Source organism: Schistocerca cancellata, chromosome 8, assembly GCF_023864275.1.
Source record: "Schistocerca cancellata isolate TAMUIC-IGC-003103 chromosome 8, iqSchCanc2.1, whole genome shotgun sequence".
Classification (NCBI taxonomy): domain Eukaryota; kingdom Metazoa; phylum Arthropoda; class Insecta; order Orthoptera; family Acrididae; genus Schistocerca; species Schistocerca cancellata.
Window position 1 is genome coordinate 110589014 of NC_064633.1, and position 24075 is coordinate 110613088.

Here is a 24075-nt window from a genome sequence, read left to right on the forward strand (position 1 = left end):
GCTATTGTGATCAAAATGCCCAACGGGCGTGTGCTATGTATGCTGCTCGGTATCCTGGACATCACCATCCAAGCGTCCAGACCGTTCGCCGGATAGTTACGTTATTTAAGCAAACAGGAAGTGTTCAGCCACATGTGAAACGTCAACCACGACCTGCAACAAATGATGATGCCCAAGTAGGTGTTTTAGCTGCTGTCGCGGCTAATCCGCACGTCAGTAGCAGACAAATTGCGCGAAAATCGGGAAAGTCAAAAACGTCGCTGTTGAGAATGCTACATCAACATCGACTGCACCCGTACCATATTTCTATGCACTAGGAATTGCATGGCAACGACTTTGAACGTCATGTACAGTTCTGCCACTTGGCACAAGAGAAATTACGGGACAATGACAGATTTTTTACACGCGTTCTATTTAGCGACGAAGCGTCATTCACCAATAGCGGTAACGTAAACTGGCATAATATGCACTACCGAGCAACGGAAAATCCATGATGGCTGCGACAAGTCGAACATCAGCGACCTTGGCTGGTTAATGTATGGTGCTGCATTATGGGAGGAAGGACAATTGGCCCCCATTTTATCGATGGCAATCTATATGATGCAATGTATGCTGATTTCCTACGTAATGTTCTACCGATGTTACTACAAAATGATGGCGATGTACTTCCAGCATGATGGATGTCCGGCACATAACTCGCGTGCGGTTGAAGCGGTATTGAATAGCATATTTCATGATAGGTAGATTGGTCGTCGAAGAACCATACCATGGCCCGCATGTTCACCGGATCCAAGGTCCACGGATTTCTTTCTGTGGGGAAAATTGAAGGATATTTTCTATCTTGATCCACATGCGTCAACGCATTGTCAATGCATGTGCGAACATTACGGAAGGCGAACTACTCGCTGTTGAGAGGAAAGTCGTTACACGTATTGCCAAATGCATTGAGGTTGACGAACATCATTTTAAGCATTTTTTGCATTAATGTGGTATTTAGAGGTATCACGCTGTAACAGCATGCGTTCTCAGAAATGATAAGTTCACAAAGGTACATGTATCACATTGGAAGAACCAAAATAAAATGTTCAAATGAACCTAAGTTCTGTATTTTAATTTAAAAAACCTACCTCTTACCAACTGTTCGTCTAAAATTTTGAGCCATATGTTTATGACTATTACAGCGCCATCTATCTCAAAGCGAAAAAAGTGGTCCAACTAAAACATTCATATTTCTTTACCTACTACACGAATATGTAATAAAAATGGGGGTTCCTGTTTAAAAAAAAAACGCTGTTGATATCCGTTTGACCTGTGGCAGCGCCATCTAGCGGGCCAACCATTGCGCCATGTGGTGTCCCCCTTCAAGCTAGACAAGTTTCGTTCTTTGTAGTTTTTTCGTTTGACGCTTATTTCGTGAGATATTTGGCCCGGTCACGATCAATGGACCACCCTGTATATCCTCTTACGGTTGAGTGTTACTAACAGTGGTTCTTCATTACAGATTTTGTTCTACGTCTCATATAAAGACCTTTCATCCATTTTAACGTACTTGGGTTGCAGATGGTGATTCCATGATGGGACAAGGAATAAGATGGGGTGAAACAGCATAAACATTTGATAATTATATGTCCCCGTCGGATGTATGTAAAAATTGAATTGGCAATGCCAGTACTAATAGTTGCCCACCATTCCGTAGACTGTGAGCCACAAGCCTTTACAAGGTGCATAAGCTTTACGAAAAGTGTAATAATTTATTCAGCCTCAGACGATGATGCACAAAAAGCGTACTGCAAGTTAGTATAGTTAATTTTGGTTAACACACACATTACTTATTCCCCGTTTTCACCTAAATAACAGAATTAATTCAAAATTTGTAGAAAAAGTGCCTGTATGGAACGAATGCAATTTCATAAATGTTTCCTGCGTGAGACGGTAGATGTCGTTCTTTGATTCCCATATTATTTCATTCGCGCGGCCGGCTAAAAGCATCGGCGAAGGCACTGCTGAGCTGTGGCGGAAGCCAACTTTTTATGTCAGTCTAAGTAACGGAAAAGACAGCTACATCATCTATCGGAACTTGAGCTTCGGCCTACGGGCAGCAGATGTCATTAATACTGTGACCATCCTGCCCGTTGTCAAACGAATATCTATGTCGCCACCGAAGAGTCATACCTTGTATGAACAGCTGTTACCCTTTGTGGTCACTGTGATTATAACATGCCCAGCACTGGATCCCATGATGAACCAAGTCGGTGTCCTGTGTTTCTGCTTAGCCGATTTATCGGTCAGCAAATTTGCATCGTGCCTTTAATACCCCTATTCCAACACGAAGACGTCGACTTGACAGTTTTGCTACTTCTGGAGTCCATAATGTGCGCTGTACTGATACAGTTTTTTGGCAACTGCAAATTTATTTGACTGGTCCAGTGGCGTGTTTCATCGATGTTCGACAGACCTGTCTTCCACAGTGCGATACGTTGTCCTCGTTTATCACGTCCGCAGTTATCTGAATGTTATAGACTTCAGGGCCTTCTCCAGCCAAGATTGTCTTTCACTGAGCACAGAAGAGCTCTGAGTTTCGTTGTCAGACGTACGAAGTGTTTAATTTTATGTTTCTCCAATATTCCTCTTATTTTCCAAGATACAATGACGACGTATGGCAAGAAAGCCCTTCCTTTTTTGTTCTTCACTTTCTTTCAACCAGCGTCTGTCCTTGTTTCCGGGTACAGGATACGGCGAATCTCTCGCTCAGATTATCTTTTCTGCAAGGATATGGTACGGAAGTGGCGTAATTGCACGGATAAGCTGTCATAATCCCATATAGTGGGTCAACGTCCTAAACACGTCAGTTTATTGGGATGGATAACGTGACCCAAAGTCTCTTCTCCACACTCACGTCCTGGGATAATAGTTAACTACCTGATGAACGAATAAAGAGAACTTTGATGTTGCACTAATACAACCAGAGTGCCTGGGGGTCAGATTACCAAGGTGCCATCCAATTATCGCCGAAAGCACCTAGATTTTAACTCTGCTGACTGCTCTTTTCTCTAAATCTTCCATAAAATTATTAGACAGACGGCTAAACAAGGAACTTCCCGTTGTGACACCATTGGTCTCGTAAAAGTACTGGTCACTTAAGTAAACGTGGGTCGAGGTAAGCACAATCTTTCGCAAATCAACAATCTCCAATACCGGCTTCTCGACAATGAAGAACCTGCAATGGAACTCGAGTGGAAAGTGAAATCATGTGAAAACCCACGGGATATCTGATCGCAAGCTGTAAATTCGTGAGATGTCAAACAAAGTGACTCAGATTTTCCTACCAAAAGTCTGAATAGCGCTGCCAGTTGTTTTGGAAATTGTATGTTGTCACCCAATATTACTAGCAATTAGTTGAAGTGGCCTGTTGTCCTTCTGAATCCTATGAAATATGTTTAACCAGGAAGGGAAGCTTGTCTATGAACTAAGTCGCTTGGTCGCAGCATCGGAAAGCCTGTTGTTCTTGAGAATCTCTGAAGATTTTTGTTATATTTTGGTCATGGAGTCCTCGTATAGAGAGAGATATGCAGAATCATCCCACAGTTGTTCGGTATTGCTATAGTAAATAGGTCTGGAGGGTAAGATAGTTATGTTATCTGTACCTACCGTTAGGATCACAATATCTGGATCCTTACCAGTCTGCAGCTGAAGTACTGTTCTTGGGTGATGGCGCCCGGCAAGTCTCCCATATGATTTCCGCGGTAGCGTTCTCTATTTTTCGTTCAGTGGACAATACTTTGAACAGCCTGATGGTATCGCAAAGGGTGGTTCCATCTTACCCATTGTAGCTTATCGTTTTATGGAAAATTTCGAGGTGGGAGCTCAGCAGTCAACGACGTTAAAACCTACGTGCTTTTGTCAATGTGTGGATTATATCTTTCTAATCTGGCCAACGGCACTGCTGCGCTGGATTGATTTCTATAAGACATCATTTCTTTTTATTGCAACATGAAGTTCACGATGGTCATGGAGGGAAAAGACAAACTAACATTCCTGAACGTACTGGGGCGGGAAAAAGAGGACTGTGCCTTCGATTATGCTATGCAACGTAAACACAAAAGCAGTTTATACTTACAGGCAACCATTTGTCACCATCCATCAAACGAAGTGGCTAGCATAGGACGTTGGTCCTCAAAGCTTGAAGTCATGTTGGATTCAGACAGCTTTTCGATTAGCTACGTGCCTCTATACTGTGTTCTTGCTGAATATTAGTAGATAGGCTAAGTGTGCACTAACACAACAAATAATGCCACCCTCTCTGTCCTTATGACGTCAGCGACGAGATTCATAAATTGGCGGAGAATCCAAAGATTGTCATAAATTCAAAATTAGTATTGTATAAATTGACGGGAAATTAAAAATCCAAGATTGCGCATTGTCGTACTGATAGAAGTAGATCACTTGCTACATACGAATTCAAGATGGCTGATGTGAAATACTGTGTAACCGTATGATGATTTCAGCAACGAAGCTGACGATCCAACGTGACGACCATGGCGTAGTGGTACAGCTCTATCATGTCAGAATCCGAGATCATGGGTTTAGAGCACGAACACAGCTCTCCGACGTCAAAAACAAAGATGATAAGACAAAGGTCTATTTGTGGCACTCACAATTCTTGATTACGTCCTGTGTGTCGTACGTTAAGCCATTAGTGCTCTGGCGTAGCCATTTAAACAATCAACACCTTTTCAAAGTAGGCCACAGTATCATGTTCTTTACATTAAAAAATCGGGACGGTACGCTTTCGTGAATTCGACTTGTACTATCCTTAAACGACCTCCTGCCACCCTCCCCCCTTCTCCTCCTCTGATACTACAGTGTAAACAATTACACACCAGATACCTTTAGCTCAAATTGGTGAGAAAATCCACCCACACATGTTTAAAATGACGAGCAGTCTCCTGGCTGTCAAAACAATCGAGCCACAACTTTAAAACTAACTCAAAACCTCTGTGGTGGTGAAATATTCATCGCTCTAATGTGTAGTGCCACAATGAAAAAAAATAGAACAGCTATTCACTTTCATCTTTATTTGAAGACCGTGGTGCCCACGCCATGTCGAGCCGAGGTGCTGTGCTGTGCTGTGCTGTGCATGGTCACTCGCTATGCCGGAGGCATCCTTTCACGCCAGTTGCCAACGTTAAACTCAGCTCCTCTACCGCGAATAGGTGGCCGAGCGGTTCTAGGCGCTACAGTCTGGAACCACGCGACCGCTACGATCGCAGGTTCGAATCCTACCTCGGGTACGGATGTGTGTGATGTCCTTAGGTTAGTTAGGTTTAAGTAGTTCTAAGTCCTAGGAGACTGATGACCTCAGAAGTTAAGTCCCATAGTGCTCAGAGCCATTTGAACCATTTTTCTACCGCGCGCGGCATGACGTCATGTGGCCCCACGTTAGTGACAGGTTTCGCCTACACGCCACTCATATGGACAGGTTGGCGCCATGTCATGTACAGGGTTATTACAAATGATTGAAGCGATTTCACAGCTCTACAATAACTTTATTATTTGAGATATTTTCACAATGCTTTGCACACACATACAAAAACTCAAAACGTTTTTTTAGGCATTCACAAATGTTCGATATGCGCCCCTTTAGTGATTCGGCAGACATCAAGCCGATAATCAAGTTCCTCCTACACTTGGCGCAGCATGTCCCCATCAATGAGTTCGAAAGCATCGTTGATGCGAGCTCGCAGTTCTGGCACGTTTCTTGGTAGAGGAGGTTTAAACACTGAATCTTTCACATAACCCCACAGAAAGAAATCGTATGGGGTTAAGTCGGGAGAGCGTGGAGGCCATGGCATGAATTGCTGATCATGATCTCCACCACGACCGATCCATCGGTTTTCCAATCTCCTGTTTAAGAAATGACGAACGTCATAATGGAAGTGCGGTGGAGCACCATCCTGCGGCACGTTTAGCTCCCTGCTTGCGTTATTCGTCGACTTCCGCGGGCTACGCGTGAAACTTGCCCGCACGCGTTCAACCGTTTCTTCGCTCACTGTAGGCCGACCCGTTGATTTCCCCTTACAGAGGCATCCAGAAGCTTTAAACTGCGCATACCATCGCCGAATGGAGTTAGCAGTTGGTGGATCTTTGTTGAACTTCGTCCTGAAGTGTCGTTGCACTGTTATGACTGACGGATGTGAGTGCATTTCAAGCACGACATACGCTTTCTCGGCACCTGTCGCCATTTTGTCTCACTGCGCTCTTGAGCGCACTGGCGGCAGAAACCTGAAGTGCGGCTTCAGCCGAACAAAACTTTATGAGTTTTTCTACGTATCTGTAGTGCGTCGTGACCATATGTCAATGGATGGAGCTACAGTGAATTTATGAAATCGCTTCAATCATTTGGAACAGCCCTGTATTTAGGAAACCTGGCAGATACTTGTCAGCTCCCTGTTGCTCGATACAGGCTGCGTACCTCGACTCAGTAGGTGACTATTTCATCTTAATAACTGTACAACGTCCTATTTTACTTCACAACCTTTATCAGCTGCAGAATACCATTGCGCTGGCCTTCGCTGCACTGCACTTCATCGTCTGCTTGAATTCGCCAATAACGGTACTGTTATCAGGTATTTAACTAGGGTATTTTTGGTATGCAGTACATTACAACCCAGGACGCCACAGTGGCTACCTCCAGCTGTGGGAACGAACAACGAAGCTATATCTCAGGAGTCAAATTCGAGGTCAAAAGGGACAAATCACTGAAATCAGCAAATATTACGAATGATGTACCGACAATACTGAATCAGCGAATTTTGCTTTGAAAACGGTGATTATATTACACAAATCAATGACAGTTGGTACCTAAAGATATATAAATTCTATCTCCCGAAGTTATCTTACGTTCTAGCGGTTCTAGGCGCTCAGTCCGGAACCGCGCGACTGCTACGGTCGTAGGTTCGAATCCTGTCTCGGGCATGGATGTGTGTGATGTCCTTAGGTTAGTTAGGTTTAAGTAGTTCTAAGTTCTAGGGGACTGATGACCACAGATGTTAAGCCCCATAGTGCTCAGAGCCATTTGAAACATTTTTTTTATCTTACGCTTTTACATGAAGATAATACCGACAACAGTAATTTTTGAAAATTCATTTACAGCCCTTATGTTCAGATAAAATCAATACAGCAATATTCCATTGGTCCGTAGGACACAAAACTTCAGTCATCCATCCTATAAACAGAAAGCTATCTAGTACAGAGGTGATATTTAAACTGTTCCACACGTAAATAATAAGTGTTTTTTGTTCGAGATATAACATCCAACATCTATGACGGATTTTTTGTGGTGTTGTCATCTGAGGTTTAACATCGTGGGGACTGTGAGCCATTGACCCCAATGACACCATACGTATAGTAAAAGTACATAGCCTACTGATACAGTTCGGTAAGGAATATCTATGATGTATTGTCTGCTGCCTGACTTCACTGAGAGATACATTTCGTTTTTGATGAGAATCACTAACACAATTACTGATACGTGGTACTTACTGGAATTAAGGAAATCTTGGAAGGGGGACCCACCAATATAACTTTCACAAGCTGCGACAGTGTTGCGTTTGTGACCATAGACGTAAATTAAAGGAAACTTATAATATAACTTTGTTTTCACACAACTTGTTTATTTTATAATATATAAATTGTGTTTTACAGATAATCCAAGGATTTAACCATAAAAGTTTATTTAACAAAATGAACAAATTTGCAAAATTCTTTTGACCTTAAGTTGAATAAGCTTTTAATATTTGCAAAAGAAATCTTAAGTGCTGTATCGCAAAACAGCAAACAATATGACAATGATTACAATACGGCTGGACCTGCCTACCGCCTTTTATCGGGTGAAACAGCGATGTTTACTACTGCGCTGGACACAGTCTATCTTATCAAATGCCCTTCTGCCACACATGACAACTGTATAAGCACTATTGATGACAAGATTGATTAAATTGCTCAAAACAAATGAGTTAACATTTAATTTGAAAGGATGTCGAAAGATTCGGGGTTAAGATGCGCACCTGTGCTTAAAGGTTAAGTGGATTAGTAAACTATATGGCAATGATAAGGCTAACTTTCAAACAACCAATCTTTTAATTGCAATCGGCAACCAAGGTGCGACTGGATTCCAACCCGTCCCTTCTGACAATTTTATTTTGACTAAAGCCCTAATGACAATTGGCTATTAATATTTTCAAAGTTAAACTGATCGTCAGTTATTAAGACCGCTCCGAAGGAACGTCTTACAACATTACCTGTGAACACCTATTACAAGAGAACTCACTCGGCGGAACAATAAAATCCTGCCAAAATACACCAATAATGACCCGGTCTTTCAAACACCGAAACGAGTAGCTTAGTACAAAAGGTTGTTCAGATTATAACTAAGGACTGAGAAATGGGAATCTAGCGACAAGGTACCTCTTTGTTTCACGGCAACGTGTGCCTTAGTACAATTGCTCCGGCTGTATTTACGAGAAAGAGCTGATTAATTAGAACATTAATTAATAAGTTCAAAAATGGTTCAAATGGCTCTGAGCACTATGCGACTTAACTTCTGAGGTCATCAGTCGCCTAGACCCTAGAACTAATTGAAGCTAACTAACCTAAGGACATCACACACATCCGTGCCCGAGGCAGGATTCGAACCTGCGACCGTAGCGGTCGCTCGGTTCCAGACTGTAGCGCCTAGAACCGCACGGCCAATTAATAAGTCTTTGATGTGTCATATCGTATCGAAAAAAAAATCTTTTATGTGGAATTTACTCCATATATCGTCTGTGGCATTCATGCAACACAGATGACAAAATTTTGCACAGGTCTTTGATGCATCTATGGAACTGACTATAAACGCATGCCGGCCGCGGTGGTCTCGCGGTTCTAAGCGCTCAGTCCGGAACCGCGCGACTGCTACGGTCGCAGGTTCGAATCCTGCGTCGGGCATGGATGTGTGTGATGTCCTTAGGTTAGTTAGGTTTAAGTAGTTCTAAGTTCTAGGGGACTGATGACCACAGATGTTAAGTCCCATAGTGCTCAGAGCCATTTTTTTCTATAAACACTTGTTTCCTTTTCCCACAAACCAATATGTGCAGCATTATAGGAAAAATCTTCCTTTTCCCACAAAGCAATATGTGCAGCATTATAGGAAAAATCTCAAGCAATTAAAATATTAACTAAGGTTTCATCTTCTACAAACTGCACATTTTTCCTCTTCTTCTTTTCCTCTGGTACGCTATATACCTATATACCATAATGAATCACAATATGGTATAGATGGAATTATAAGTGTCGAACAGATCGCGATTTCGGACAGGAAAGTACGATGCATTAGCTCGAGAGTAAAGAGTAGTGCTGTATCTCAACATTACTGTGGGATATGGTGGGGCTTGCGAATTGCCGTCTCCTCCCTCCCACAAACAGTGACACAATTCTAATTATAGATTATCGTGAGTCGTCATACCACATGGTATAAATGATGCAGGCATACATAAGATGGATATGTGTAGGATCAGTCATCTGCTGGAGGAGGTGTTGTTATGTTTGGTTTTGGTGATGGTTCAAATGGCTCTGAGCACTATGGGACTTAACATCTATGGTCATCAGTCCCCTATAACTTAGAACTACTTAAATCTAAGGACATCACACAACACCCAGTCATCACGAGGCAGGGAAAATCCCTGACCCCGCCGGGAATCGAACCCGGGAACCCGGGCGTGGGAAGCGAGAACCCTACCGCACGACCACGAGCTGCGGACTTTTGGTTTTGGTGTGAGTATAAGAGGCCTTAAGCCAATAACATCTTGTCATATTTCGTAAACAGAAGACGCAGAAGACGTAAGTGCAGTTCACAGGAGAAGAGGAATGAGAGTTTATAAATTAATTTTTCGGATTTTGCCTGTCGTGCTGCATGTGTTAGACCATAGGAGCAGGTGGCCCGTAATATTAGTCGCTACTATGGACGTAATAAACGCTTCCGCAAAATTTTGTCACCTGTACTGGATAAAGGTTAAACATGGAGTAAATTTCTTGTAAGGGTTTCTTATAGACACTGTATAACAGGACGACACATTAGTTACAGCGAGGGATCCAGCTAATGTTAAACTTCAGGAATATGTGATAGTTATTAGTCCTACAGCATGAAGTGTTTTGTATTCTGAACAGTATGTAACTGCAAAGGCCGTAAATGTGCTAAGACTCTTCGATATAGCAACAGCTGAACCGTAAAGTCCCTCTGAAATTATAAATATGAGCACTGCGATGGCTCTATTTTCGACATCTGAACTGTTAAGTCGCTTGGTATATGTGGATGATGGAATGAAAGAATTATAATTTTAAATAAAAGGATTATTTATTATGATACAACTATTGTACATTCATAAATCAGTAATTCATGAACTTCCATCAACCCATAACTGTGGGTTCTTTGACTGCTTATCGAACTAGAACTCATGAAATATTAGTTCGCTTGATTTCAAAACTGAGTAAAAGATTTACTTAACTTTGACACACTTCTTCGCCGTAAGAGTACTGGATAATTTACAAATGTCACTGAGTAACAAAGCAAAACCTGAACAATTATTAACAAACTGTTCTTACAGTACAACGTTAAACATTTTATAAAGTATAAGTTCATGAGAATCTTTAGCACCTCGTTGGTCCTACACAATCATGCAGTCTGATGCAGATGAGGTCACGAAATGGGCTGAGCTCTTACTAATTCGATACTATGACTTCGGCGCGTGAGTGTCGCTACCTAGAGAGGGGGTTGACATTTCTGGAGCGTCTTCCACTGTTTGTTACAGACTGCAGTGAGCCCTCGCTAATGTCTGTGGTATCGATCCATGTTGACAATTTTTGTGTGGTACAATGCCTGGACGATAGATAGTTGACATCATTGAAGAACAGTGTAATGTACCTTTGCTATAGACCGAATGACTCCATAACGATTCATATTGCGGGCCTCGCAGTTTCGTGACACGTACACGCTTCGAAACTCTGTATTGGGTCTTGAGATGTTAACTTCGTTATATTACCCCCAAAATACGTTGAAGATGGATGTGGTACTGCTGCAGAAAATATTGATGTCTCAAAGGAATGGATTGGACTCGGTTGTTGTGCAATCTTCCAGGTATTTCAGTTTGTAGCACATTATTGAAACCCCTCTATATCACTGAACTGCACCTTTATATCCAGCTCTACATTCTCAGTTTCTACTATCACTTCAAAGTTCACGTATGGTGCTAAACCAACATTAATACACTTCGACATATTGGAAATTAACAGCACTGTGTAATGACCTAGATGAGGTTCGATTAGTCGTGCAGGAGTTGGAAATTAGGGAGGTCAGGGTCTGTAGACAGTTTCACATCCTGCTCCAATTATCAGATGTTGCATCCGAGAGCATGTCTTCATGCTTACTTAACAATATCAGGGTTGGTTGTAATGGTAACTCAGAGTATAGAAACAGATTTATTTACTGATTTGATTTCCACTCCATAGTGTTGCGTGCGTGTCTTCACGCTTACTGAGTTTTGCTGCAGCTGCTGTTCATATTTATCGGGCACTGCATCATCTACATCTAGGAGGAGTTGAACTGGGAGATAAATCAAAAAACTGGGAGAAAGCCTTTAATGAACAACAATATAAACATGGTAAGAGAGGGCTGGGTTGGTACTTACATCTAAAACAAGTCAGTTTTTTTCTGCCTAGAGATGGCTGACTTCTTATGCTTCATGGTGGCGATTAATCTTTCACAAAGATGAACAGAATACAAATGGCGTGTCTTCTTGATGACTGGTACAGTTGCAGTGGTGGGTTTAGCAGCAGTGCCATAGAAATTGGAGCAACAATCTAGGAATGTGCCCATATCCCCAGCTCAGCCAACTCGAATTGTGATGTCATCAAAGTCATTACGGATAGCTATCTTGAATCCATTTTTTGAGTTGTATACTCAGAATCGCGCAAGTTAGTACATCTTGGGTGACATCATAGAAATACTATTTATCTGCTCAGTGTTGGAGGGTGACATTTGAATAACATATAGTATATTCATTGCGAGACTTTTTCTGAGTAATACTAACATTTGAGCTTTTTAAGGCTTAATTAGAAAATTAAATTTGTACATTTAAGGATATTACACACTGGTTAGTTTTGCTGATACCTGTCTGGCATTTGAAAGTGAGTCCTCTGTATGGTATTCTCATTTTTGGTGTACATTATCCGTGTTCTTCGGTCGTTCTTATAGACTGTAATGCAGTATGGTAATTTTCATTTGAGAGTTGCACATTGTACAGGGTTATTACAAATGATTGAAGCGATTTCACAGCTCTACAATAACTTTATTATTTGAGATATTTTCACAATGCTTTGCACACACATACAAAAACTCAAAAAGTTTTTTTAGGCATTCACAAATGTTCAATATGTGCCCCTTTAGTGATTCGGCAGACATCAAGCCGATAATCAAGTTCCTCCCACACTCGGCGCAGCATGTCCCCATCAATGAGTTCGAAAGCATCGTTGATGTGAGCTCGCAGTTCTGGCACGTTTCTTGGTAGAGGAGGTTTAAACACTGAATCTTTCACATAACCCCACAGAAAGAAATCGCGTGGGGTTAAGTCGGGAGAGCGTGGAGGCCATGACATGAATTGCTGATCATGATCTCCACCACGACCGATCCATCGGTTTTCCAATCTCCTGTTTAAGAAATGCTGAACATCATGATGGAACTGCGGTGGAGCACCATCCTGTTGAAAGATGAAGTCGGCGCTGTCGGTCTCCAATTGTGGCATGAGCCAATTTTCCAGCATGTCTACATACACGTGCCCTGTAACGTTTTTTTCGCAGAAGAAAAAGGGGCCGTAAACTTTAAAACGTGAGATTGCACAAAAAACGTTAACTTTTAGTGAATTGCGAATTTGCTGCACGAATGTGTGAGGATTCTCTACTACCCAGATTCGCACATTGTGTCTGTTCACTTCACCATTAAGAAAAATTTGTTGCTTCATCACTGAAAACAAGTTTCGCACTGAACGCATCCTCTTCCATGAGCTGTTGCAACCGCGCCGAAAATTCAAAGCGTTTGACTTTGTCATCGGGTGTCAGGGCTTGTAGCAATTGTAAACGGTAAGGCTTCTGCTTTAGCCTTTACCGTAAGATTTTCCAAACCGTCGGCTGTGGTACGTTTAGCTCTCTGCTTGCTTTATTCGTCGACTTCCGCGGGCTACACGTGAAGCTTGCCCGCACGCGTTCAACCGTTTCTTCGCTCACTGCAGGCCGACCCGTTGATTTCCTCTTACAGAGGCATCCAGAAGCTTTAAACTGCGCATCCCATCGCCGAATGGAGTTAGCAGTTGGTGGATCTTTGTTGAACTTCGTGCTGAAGTGTCGTTGCACTGTTATGACTGACTGATCTGAGTGCATTTTAAACACGACATACGCTTTCTCGGCTCCTGTCGCCATTTTGTCTCACTGCGCTTTCGAGCGCTCTGGCGGCAGAAACCTGAAGTGCGGCTTCAGCCGAACAAAACTTTATGAGTTTTTCTACGTATCTGTAGTGTGTCGTGACCATATGTCAATGAATGGAGCTACAGCGAATTTATGAAATCGCTTCAATCATTTGTAATAGCCCTGTATGTGTGCTGAATTCCGATGTAACAGACACCATTAAAATCTGGCAGTACTAATTTGTTGTCAGAAAGTCGTAGACTTCCATAAATTAACATTATATTGCATTCTTGACCCGATTACAGTTCTATAACAACACATCAAACGTTGCAGAGAGAAGCACCTCATTCATTAGTGCGCTGTGCAATGCTAATAGTGTAAGCGTTAGAGACAGTAAAAACTCAGTCTGGAAGCAACTGCGTGTATCACGGAGCATTCCTGGAAAGAGTTCTGCGTCCTACTCCAATATATTCTTGAAGGGTTGTAAGCCTGGACACTAAGGGTAATTGGTGGACAGAAATCTGCTCAAAATTTTAGAAACGCTATGCACATAGTTGGAGAGTGTATGTGAGGAACCACAAAATATTGCAGTGCCAACACTTTCAGATTACATTCTATTTATAGGAAGGATGGTTGCAATTTAACGTTTCGTTTATATCGGTCTTAAATTTACATCACACCAAGTCGTACCCACAGCGATAATGAGAGTTCATTAGTAAATAACACTGCCAACCATCAGAAGCGTGTGAGGTCTGTGTGGTACAGCTGGCTGAGAATCAACAGTAAGGAACGTACTGCCGCAGCTGTCTGGGAATTTATTGCTATTTGTAGTACCAACCTGCTGCTACCAACTTACTGAATCCGCCATGGTACCTATAGTTTGAACCTATACGATATGTTACCTCTACAACCACCAGTGTGCTACTAACAGTGCTACATTGACCTACACGTCTGCATGAATCATTGAGGCATATTTGTCTGGGACATGTGGAACATAACTGCTTAACGTTGGATACAAGCCAGAGTAAAAACCAATTTGAAACTAAAATTCCTCATTTCAGAGACTGATTGAAAATACAGTTGCATTCCCTCTAGATATTAGAGTCCATCAAACGATGTGGAATGATGAGATTTACGCTATTTCCCTCTCACATACTGGCAAGTGTCTTGACTAAAATCAAAGGATGTTTGAAACAGTTATGCAGCTGTAATGATTACCATCCCTGAAACTTACAGAGGTTTGAAAGACACATCATCTGTTAATCGAGTGCCATTTGCCGTGTAACTTTCTTAGTGATCCTCTCTGAAAATGAAAAGTAAGGCAGGAGATAACGCCACGGATGTAGTCTCACGACTTTTATCAATAAGCTACCTATGTACTTCTTCCTTATGAAGAGATTGAGCACAACGGTTCACAGGTCCATACAATAAATGTCCGACGTTCTATGTACTACGTAAAACCCTTATAATTTATGTGTGGAATAGCTTAATACCACCTCAGCACTATATCGCTTATGTAAATAGTAGGGGTGTCTGAAGATCTGTGTGTCCGACAGACATTTGTACTACTGCTCTAGTCATTTTGCCTTAAAGCAAATATCCAACGAGGGTTGGATGGCGTTAACTTATCAATAGCAAGTTCATGCCCGGAAGACAGTACCATGAGATATCCGCTGGATATGTTCGATGACCTATGTCCAACGTAAAACACAGTTTTGGTGGGGTTGTGAAATTCTATGCCTACATATCTCTAAGCATTTTCTTGACAGTTGTGAGTGTGTGTATGTGTATATACACTCCTGGAAATGGAAAAAAGAACACATTGACACCGGTGTATCAGACCCACCATACTTGCTCCGGACACTGCGAGAGGGCTGTACAAGCAATGATCACACGCACGGCACAGCGGACACACCAAGAACCGCGGTGTTGGCCGTCGAATGGCGCTAGCTGCGCAGCATTTGTGCACCGCCGCCGTCAATGTCAGCCAGTTTGCCGTGGCATACGGAGCTCCATCGCAGTCTTTAACACTGGTAGCATGCCGCGACAGCGTGGACGTGAACCGTATGTGCAGTTGACGGACTTTGAGCGAGGGCGTATAGTGGGCATGCGGGAGGCCGGGTGGACGTACCGCCGAATTGCTCAACACGTGGGGCGTGAGGTCTCCACAGTACATCGATGCTGTCGCCAGTGGTCGGCGGAAGGTGCACGTGCCCGTCGACCTGCGACCGGACCGCAGCGACGCACGGATGCACGCCAAGACCGTAGGATCCTACGCAGTGCCGTAGGGGACCGCACCGCCACTTCCCAGCAAATTAGGGACACTGTTGCTCCTGGGGTATCGGCGAGGACCATTCGCAACCGTCTCCATGAAGCTGGGCTACGGTCCCGCACACCGTTAGGCCGTCTTCCGCTCACGCCCCAACATCGTGCAGCCCGCCTCCAGTGGTGTCGCGACAGGCGTGAATGGAGGGACGAATGGAGACGTGTCGTCTTCAGCGATGAGAGTCGCTTCTGCCTTGGTGCCAATGATGGTCGTATGCGTGTTTGGCGCCGTGCAGGTGAGCGCCACAATCAGGACTGCATACGACCGAGGCACACAGGGCCAACACCCGGCATCATGGTGTGGGGAGCGATCTCCTACACTGGCCGTACACCACTGGTGATCGTCGAGGGGACACTGAATAGTGCACGGTACATCCAAACCGTCATCGAACCCATCGTTCTACCATTCCTAGACCGGCAAGGGAACTTGCTGTTCCAACAGGACAATGCACGTCCGCATGTATCCCGTGCCACCCCACGTGCTCTAGAAGGTGTAAGTCAACTACCCTGGCCAGCAAGATCTCCGGATCTGTCCCCCATTGAGCATGTTTGGGACTGGATGTAGCGTCGTCTCACGCGGTCTGCACGTCCAGCATGAACGCCTCGTCCAACTGAGGCGCCAGGTGGAAATGGCATGGCAAGCCGTTCCACAGGACTACATCCAGCATCTCTACGATAGTCTCCATGGGAGAATAGCAGCCTGCATTGCTGCGAAAGGTGGATATACACTGTACTAGTGCTGACATTGTGCATGCTCTGTTGCCTGTGTCTATGTGCCTGTGGTTCTGTCAGTGTGATCATGTGATGTATCTGACCCCAGGAATGTGTCAATAAAGTTTCCCCTTCCTGAGACAATGAATTCACGGTGTTCTTATTTCAATTTCCAGGAGTGTATATTCATGTGTGTATATATATATTCATGTGTGTGTGTATATATATATTCACGTATCTATGTATGTATATGAATCAAAAGTATCTGGACACCTGCCTGAAAATGTTTTACAAGTTCATGGCCCTCAATTGGTAATGCTGGAATTCAGTATGGTATTGGCCCACCCTTAGCCTTCATAACAGCTTCCACTCTCGCAGGCATACGTTCTATCTGGTGAAGGAAGGCCTCTTACGAACGACAGCCCATTCTTCACGGACTGCTGCTCTGAGGAGAGGTGTCAAGGTCGGTCGGTGAGGCCTGTCACGAAGTCGACGATCCAAAATGCCCCAAAGCTGTTCTATAGAATTCAGATCAGGACTCAGTGCAGGCCAGTCCATTACAGGGATGTTGCTGTCATGTAACAGCTCCGCCACAGGCCGTACATTATGAACAGGTGCTAGATCGTGTTGAAAGATGCAATGCCATTCCCGAATTGCTCTTCAACAGTGTGAAGGAAGAAGGTGCTTAAAACATCAATACAGGCCTGTCCCGTGGTAGTGCAACGCTAAACAAGGAGTGCAAGCCCCCTCCACTAAAAACACAATCACATCATAACACCGCCGCCTCCGAATACTACCGTTAACACTACACACGCTGACAGATGAAGTTCACCGGGCATTCGCCATACTCACACCCTGCCATCGGATCGCCACATTGTGTGCCTTGATTCGTCGCTCCATACAACGTTTTTCCACTGTTCAATCGTCCAATGTTTACGCTCCTTACACCAATCGAGGTGTCGTTTGGCATTTACCAGCGTGATGTGCGGCCTCTCGACCACGAAATCGAGTTTTCTCACCTCTCGCCTAATTATCATAGTACTTGTAGTGGATTCTGATGCAGTTTGGAATTCGTGATGGTCTGGATGGATGTCTATTACACATTACGACCCTCTTCAACTGTCGGCGGTATCTGTCAGTCAACAGACGAGGTCGGCCTGTACGCTTTTGTACTGTACGTGTCCCTTCACGTTTCCACTTGACTATCACATCGGAAACAGTGGACCTAGGGATCTTTAGGAGTGTGGAAATCTCTCGTACAGACGTATGACACAAGTGACACTCAATCACCTGACCACGTTCGAAGACCGTGAGTTCCGCAGAGCGCCCCCTTCTGCTCTCTCACGATGTCTAATGACTACTGAGGTCGCTGATATGGAGCACCTGGCAGTAGGTGACAGTAAAATGCACCTAATATGAAAAACATGTTTTTCGAGTGTCCGGATACTTTTGATCACGTGGTCTGTATGTATGTATTTATCTGTATGTATTTGTGTGTGCACAGGGTGAGTCAGGAAGAAAGGTACGTGTTTTGAAGGGTGATAGTGATTCTGAACAAAAAATTTCATATGGAAGTATGCCCTATTTCAAATGGTTTCCAAATTAGAACACATTTAAAATCACTTTTGTACGTTTTTCTTGAATAACTCTAAAACCGCATCTTCCGGCGAAAACGTATCACTGAGCAAAATTAAACTATACTTTATTTCCTACGAAAAAGGTCCTAGTCATTTTTTCTCTAGATCTGATGGTTTGTGCGAGAAGAGCGCGAGAATGTTGAAAAACTCGCTCCACTCGCCTGCGCTGTAGCTGACGTAGTTTTTGCAGGGCAATTTGAGGTAGCATATCGAGGTAGCAAGCTGAGACGATATATATATATATATATATATATATATATATATATATATATATATATATATATATATATATATAGGGTGGTCCATTGATAGTGACCGGGCCAAATATCTCACGAAATAAGTATCAAACGAAAAAACTATAAAGAACGAAACTCGACTAGCTTGAAGGGGGAAAGCAGATGACGCTATGGTTGGCCCGCTAGATGGCGCTGCCATAGGTCAAACGGATATCAACTGCGTTTTTTTTAAAATAGGAACCCCCATTTTTTATTGCATATTCGTGTGATACGTAAAGAAACAGGAATGTTTTAATTGGACCGCTTTTTTCGCTTTGTGATAGATGGCACTATAATAGTCACAAACGTATAAGTACGTGGTATCACGTAACATTCCGCCAGTGCGGACGGTATTTGCTTCGTAATACATTACCCGGTTGGTTGGTTGGTTTGGGGAAGGAGACCAGACAGCGTGGTCATCGGTCTCATCGGATTAGGGAAGGATGGGGAAGGATGGGGAAGGAAGTCGGCCGTGCCCTTTCAGAGGAACCATCCCGGCATTTGCCTGGAGTGATTTAGGGAAATCACGGGAAACCTAAATCAGGATGGCCGGACGCGGGATTGAACCGTCGTCCTTCCGAATGCGAGTCCAGTGTCTAACCACTGCGCCACCTCGCTCGGTTACATTACCCGTGTTAAAATGGACCGTTTACCAATTGCGGAAAAGGTCGATATCGTGTTGATGTATGGCTATTGTGTTAAAAATTCGCAACGGGCGTGTGCTATGTATGCTGCTCGATATCCTGGACGACATCATCCAAGCGTCCGGACCGTTCGCTGGATAGTTACGTTATTTAAGGAAACAGGAAGTGTTCAGCCACATGTGAAACGTCAACCACGACATGCAACAAATGATGATGCCCAAGTAGGTGCCGGCCGGAGTGGCCGTGCGGTTCTGGGCGCTACAGTCTGGAGCCGAGCGACCGCAACGGTCGCAGGTTCGAATCCTGCCTCGGGCATGGATGTGTGTGATGTCCTTAGGTTAGTTAGGTTTAATTAGTTCTAAGTTCTAGGCGACTGATGACCTTAGAAGTTAAGTCGCATAGTGCTCAGAGCCAGACAGCCAGCCAAGTAGGTATTTTAGCTGCTGTCGCGGCTTATCCGCACATCAGTAGCAGACAAATTGCGAGAATCGGGAATCTCAAAAACGTCGTTGTTGAGAATCCTACATCAACATCGATTGCACCCGTACCATATTTCCATGCACGAGGAATTGCCTGGCGAAGACTTTGAACGTCGTGTACAGTTTTGCCACTGGGCGCAAGAGAAATTACGGGACCATGACAGATTTTTTGCACGCGTTCTATTTAGCGATAAAGCGTTATTCACCAACAGCGGTAATGTAAACCGGCACAATATGCGCTATTGGGCAACGGAAAATCCACGGTGGCTGCTGTAGTGTAACGACGTAAGTTTCTTATAAATGATTTTCTTTCGACATATGACCATGTGCAGACTTCGTCACCTACGTCAGTTACAACCCACTCCAAAATTATTTATATTCTTTTAAATTGTCTCAGAATGGTTCTTGAACGAAACTGTAAAACATCATTTGAGTCGTATGCACAAAATTACGTCACTCGGGCCAATTGGTTTGCGTGAACTTATTCAATTTTGACGTCGTTTGTTTCTCCTCAGAAATTATATTGATACACTTTATCTTGATTTAATCGATATTAGAACCACATTAAATAAACTTTGAGATTCAAAGTCGCGATGAACACTGTCAAAATTCAATAATCTCGTCAAATATATTATTAATTCATTCACATAATTCTTCATAAATAAATCCTCAGAACACGTATTTCAACTTTAATAGCATCCACCAGTTTATTATCTTCCTACATACAGACGTGAACCTGAGCCTTGACGAGATAGGACTATCATTTTCAATAAGATTAAATTTCCTATGTTGTACAAAAAAATTACATATTTTCATTTATCAATTTTTAGAAGCACGACGCAACAACTCGGTTCCAGGATCTTCTGTTGCTCTTTGGCTGTCGACCCGCGACGTATCGTGGCCAGCAATTTTCTCTCTGGTCCCGGCAGCGAAGATGCTGTCTCCGTTCGTTGCGCCGCCCTCTCCGTACATGAAACATAAAAAAATACAAAACTTTAGGCAATTCACAACCATTACAAAATATTACAAAAATACATAAACAAAAACTAAATTAAACTTATATTCACCTGCAAACTGGGCTGACACTGGTGGCTGGGTGACGCTTCAATTTCGTCCCACTACACTGCGACAAGTAGAACATGAGCGACTTGGCGGGTTAATGGTGCGGCATTATGGCAGGAAGGATAATTGGCCCCCATTTTATCGATGGCAGTCTAAATGGTGCAATGTATGCTGATTTCCTACGTAATGTTCTACCGATGTTACTACAAGATGTTTCACTGCATGACATAATAGCGATGTACTTCCAACATGATGGATGTCCGGCACATAGCTCGCGTGTGGTTGAAGCGGTATTGAATAGCATATTTCATGACAGGTGGATTGGTAGTCGAAGCACCATACCATGGCCCAAATGTTTGTGACTATTACAGCACCATCTACCACAAAGCGAAAAATGTGGTCCAACTAAAACATGCATATTTCTTTACGTACTACACGAATATGTAATAAAAAACGGGAGTTCCTATGTAAAGAAACGCAGCTGATATCCGTTTGACCTACGGCAGCGCCATCTAGCGGGCCAATCATAGAGCCATCTGGTTTCCCTCTTCAAGGTAGACAAGTTTCATTCTTTGTAGTTTTTTCCTTTGACGCTTATAATATATATAAGACAAACATCACTCCGGACTTCACACATCTTTATACAACGAAGGGAAGACTTTACAGACTTCGAAGAAAGTATAGTATATTTGAGTGATGAAAACACTGAACGGGACCATGGCAGTGAATTTGAACTTGAAGTTTAGAGATGGTGAAGATCCTGAAGAGACAGCAGATGTACTGGCGTTCTTTACTGAAAAGACGAAGTTTCACTTTGATGTAAAAGCGAGTGTGCTAAAACAACAAAAACCTACAGAAAAAAAACATTGCGCAAATTTCACCAGATCCGAAGAGAAAGGTACTGGGTATAACTGATGAAGTTGGTGCTTATTTGAAAGTAATTGACCTTGACTTTATTGATGGAACCATAAGCTACACAAATACCTATACACATAAACTGCGAGGCACACACCAATTCTCGCGCAAAAGAAGTAACCAAGAGACGAAATAATTTCTGTGTGCGGCATTGTTTTTGTTTTTGAAGAAAAAGAAATTCCCATCATGCTAATGTACTGTAACTCTGGGCAGCAGACTGCTTGGGAATGCAGTGAGTTATAATAGGTTTCTGTTTTTTGTGAGCTGTAACGGTTTGTTTATACGGAAACGAGGAATAACATGATAAAATATGATAAGATAGTTTTAATTCGTACAGCACTGGATCCTTTTGCTGCTAATTGTAAATGTTCTTACAGCCTGGTGAACTCACACCGATAGATGAAATACTTTACCCGTACGGAAACTGCTCTGGATGGATTCAGTACACACCCAGCAAGCCATCTAAATATGGGACAAAAATGTTTGCTCTATGTGATGCAAAAACATCTTATTGCAGTAATCTGGAGGTTGATTGCGGCATCCAACCAAAGGACAATATCGGGTATCTAATGCTCCTGAGCACATAGTAAAAAGATATGTGGTACCAATACAAAATTCAATTATGAATCTGACAACTGGTACACAAGCTAACTCCTTTGTGAATGTTAGCTGCAAAAGACCATCAGTTGTATTAGTACAATGACAGAGAAGACATGTGAAATTCTTCCAGAATTTCTCCCAAACAAAACAAAATAAATTCCAAGGGCAATGTTTGGATTTTAGTAGGATAAGACCTAAGTTTGATATGTTCCTTGTATAAACTGTGCTATCATACTTTTGTCTGCTGTGCATGTCATGGCGACAGTGGATGAAGAAACACACAAACCTGAAATCGTAAGTGAGTACATCACTACACCAGGCGGAGTTGACGATGTAGCTAAAATGTACGCCTGATACTTCATTTCAAGAATTACAAGGTGATGGCTATTGGCAACTTTTTCATTTTTGTGAACATTACCGGAATTAATTGGCAAACAAATTGTCAGTGAAAGGCGTTATGAAATTGAATACATGGCAGAAAAACTTTCGAAATTCTTATTTAAAGAACTGAAAGAGCAAAATCTTTTGTTATAATTGTTAAAGAGAGTGAATATGAACTGCTTTCTTTAATAAATATAATAGTTTGTTTAAGACAAATTTGCTTTACTGACAAATGACTATGTTGTAAATTTTACAAAGCACGGCTGCTCGTGTGACAATAGGCGCGTCTGCCGGAGGGTTAATGTTTTTGCACATGTTTTTCCACATGTTTTCCCATGAGTGGGTTTCAGTTCATTTTTTTAACATGATTGTTCTCAATTCTTTTGTGGACCAGTCTCACTACATTGTCTTTCTTCAGAATCCTTCTGTGGCGTTGCAAAAACGTTGTACGGTTTAGTCGAAGTAGTTTTCGTGAAGAAATTGGCACACATTGTTGAGCTGCAGAGGGTGTGAGACGTTATTTGGTCTGCCGACTCTGAGTGTATGAGTGTGCGTTGGTTATCTCAGGAGTGTGACTGGTTCTCCCCAATATTAAGGTACTTGTCCCCATCAATGAGACTAACATCAACTGCTGATCAGTAACGAAGGGCTTTCTTGCTTGCTGTGGCGGTCATTGTGTTTGTAGCAGTGACATGTTAATGGAGATTCAGCATTTTATTTTTATTGAAAGTGATTATAAAATTTTTGGTCATTCTACAATGGAGTAGGAAGATACTCTTGGACTTATGACCCATCTTATTTCTTCTCATATCTTCTGCAATGCTCTTCTTTCTTCCTTCTACCTCGACTACCTTCTTCTCTTCTCTGGATGGCGTATGGGAAGGATTATGTTCTAATCTATCGCAGGCCGTTGTGGCCGAGCCGTTCTAGGCGCTTCAGTCTGGAACCGCGCTGCTGCTACGGTCGCAGGTTCGAATCCTGCCTCGTGCATGGATGTGTGTGATGTCCTTAGGTTAGTTAGCTTTAAGTAGTTCTAAGTCGAGGGGACTGATGACCTCAGATGTTAAGTCCCATAGTGCTCAGAGCCATTTGAACCATTTTGAACATAATCTATCAGGACGGTATGGATATTAAATTAAATTTCTTCGATGTTTCCCATTCCACGTATGTTTGTTGTGCTGTGGAGCACTGTGCGGCATGAATACTGCATTCGTAGACAACCAGTGGTTGGGCCTGGGCCAGCCTCAACACACAACCTCCATCTGCTTTGTCCCCTCATTCGTTACCTGTGGCTTAAATGGTGAGCGCGACCTTGGATAGCGGTCTGCTTGCTCGTTTCAACTTTTACATCCATTGTCCTGTGTTGCGTTCTGTTACCCGAAACAGCCTTTTCTCTCTCTGCCAGATTGGTCAGCTGGAAGTACAGCAGAAACGCCTGCTTTCTTCCGCCCTCGAAGTTAACAATTCAACAGTGTGGTTGGTCCGCTCACTAAAATCATTGTTACCCATAGCACACACTTTTCCCTCTCTCGCTGGCCTTCTTCATGCCAGGAAA